Source organism: Echinops telfairi, unplaced genomic scaffold (assembly GCF_000313985.2).
Source record: "Echinops telfairi isolate 266 unplaced genomic scaffold, ASM31398v2 ScPeMD7_3;HRSCAF=10, whole genome shotgun sequence".
NCBI lineage: Eukaryota > Metazoa > Chordata > Mammalia > Afrosoricida > Tenrecidae > Echinops > Echinops telfairi.
The window spans coordinates 57,831,137-57,831,692 of NW_022103899.1; positions in this window are offsets into that span (position 1 = coordinate 57,831,137).

The window sequence follows — 556 nt, forward strand, 5'->3', positions numbered from 1 at the left end:
TACATAAAACTCTCTTATACATGAGTTGCTGTGGATTTGTTTCTCCAAAGTACCCAAACTAATACACTATCCAACTTAAAGTGAATTAAAACGTTCTCTCTTGATGAAAGGTTTTGCTGGACACTTGCTGACAACCTAGTCCCATGGCTCCCTGGGGCAGTCTAGTTGATGCCAGGGTGGAAGTGGGGACAGTGGTGGCTTGCAGGGGCTACACTCATGTGTTCTCCATAGTAACCAGTTACTGATGCTGTGCCCCCTTTCTTCACATAAGAGTAACAACCAAAGCTATTGCTAGCATGTATTTACTGAGCACCCACTATGTCTCCAGCACTCTACAAACATGACCTCTGATCACAACCCCATACCCTACCAGACATTTGGCCCCGACGTCCAACCTACCGTGACCCCATGAATAATCGAATGAAACACTGCCTGACTGTGCACCATTCTCATTATTACTGGAGCCCACCTGCAACCACTGTGCCAATCCATCTCTTTGAGGTCTGTGTCTTTTCCACTGACTTTCTGCCCAGCCTGGTGTCCTTCTCCAGGGACT